Here is a 1,939-nt window from a genome sequence, read left to right on the forward strand (position 1 = left end):
GATAAAGTGGAGGATCAAAGAGTTGTTCTAACCAAACAACCCACCCTACCATTATTTGTTTTTACAACTAACTTTGTTTTGCCACAAAATATTTCTAGAATTTTCAGGAACTTGGAATCATTAAGGAAGTTGATGACGGATGGGAGCCAAAGACAATGATCACTTGTCTTGAGATTGGGCTCATTGATGGCTTAGTCAATCAAGTAGAGTTTACTAAAGATTGTGCCAAGTCTACAAACATCCAAGAGAAAGGGAAGTATTTTACTAATGATGACATTGGGAAAACGCCACTCTATGTTATGGATAAAGTGGAGGATCAAAGAGTTGTTCTAACCAAACAACCCACCCTACCATTATTTGTTTTTACAACTAACTTTGTTTTGCCACAAAATATTTCTAGAATTTTTCAGGAGCTTGGAATCATCAAGGGAATTGATGACGGATGGGAGCCTAAGACAATGATCACTTGTCTTGAGATTGGGCTCATGGATGGCTTAGTCAATCAAGTAGAATTTACTAAGGATTGTGCAAAGCCTACAAACATCCAAGAGGAAGGGAAGTATTTTACTAATGATAGCATAGTGTATGTTAATGGATTATTTCCTTTTGATGTAGGTGAAGAAGATACAATTTCGAGGTCGAAATCTCTTCAAGAAGGGGGGGATGATATGAACCTCAAAGAGCCTAGACTTGATCTTGGTGGTCTTGAAGGCATGAGTGGCCCTATGACTAGGGCTCGGGCAAAAAGGGTTCAAAATACCCTTGGACAACTCATAATGTTGATCCATGATGGTGAGCCAAAGATAGCCCAAGGGGGTGTAAAGATGCTCACTAGCATCTTGGTCCATGGCTCTGACCGAGCCAAGGATGGACCAGGCCATGCGCAGGACTCAGGCCACGGGTCTGGGCAAGGCGCTAAAAATGGCCCTGGCACGGAGCCAGACGCATCAGGCTCCAGTCCTGACCGAGACAACCCTGACCGGGTTGAGGAACTTGGTGCGCACAGTGATGCACCAGGTGCTGGGCCAGACTGGCCTGGCCAGGAAATCTGACCGAGGCGCATGCGCCTAGCATGCTGCATCAGGCGCTGGGCGTGGCCTGACCGAGTCAGGCCTAGTCAATTTAATTAGTGTTGAGTCATTTTAATTTCTATAATAATTGTGTGGGCTAACTTTTGCCTAACACTTAGTTTATTTAATTTAAGCCTAGTTGTATTAAATCTGCCCATAAAAATTGACCAGAATAAAATTTGACTCATGAGTAGTTAAAACAAGCCTAAAAGTGTAACCGACATTTTAATGCTTGGACCAACTTAATATTTTCGTGAACCAAACTTATTCTAACTTTGTCTAACGTTTTTGGCAGGTATTTAGAGTCTAATATGGCCGTTGGAAGACATTTGCTCGAGGGAATCTTCAAGATGACCGTGGAGAGGCTTAAAGGAGCATTTATGGAGCTTTAAGGCAATGTTTGGACCGTTGGAGCTAAAACCACCTGAGCACAACTCATTCAGAGGAATCCTAAGTCAGTTTTATGACCATTAGAGCAAAGTTGCTCGTGTGGAAATAACATATGGCCGTTTGAGCCTTTATTGGTGCATTAAAGGTGCTTTATGCACATGAGAGAGCCGTTGGTAGCCTACCAACTCATCCCAACGGAATCCTATGCTATTTATTCAGCTTTGCAGCCACACTTAGCCGTGGGAAATTCATTCCTTACCAAAGGAATCCTATGCAAGCATTCAAGTGGAGCCGTGGAGCATTAACAAGGCATAAACTCACATTTGCCATGTGCCAAATTGGAAGAATCCTATGAAGCTCATCAAAGCTTGCTCTTGAGCATTAAGGAGTCTTCAAGTCTCGTAACCATTTCACTTAATGAGGGAGCCGTGCACTTAAGGTTGAGGGGAATCCCATGCTCATCCAACCGTGGCAATGAA

The sequence above is a fragment of the Lupinus angustifolius genome, chromosome LG12 (assembly GCF_001865875.1).
Source record: "Lupinus angustifolius cultivar Tanjil chromosome LG12, LupAngTanjil_v1.0, whole genome shotgun sequence".
NCBI lineage: Eukaryota > Viridiplantae > Streptophyta > Magnoliopsida > Fabales > Fabaceae > Lupinus > Lupinus angustifolius.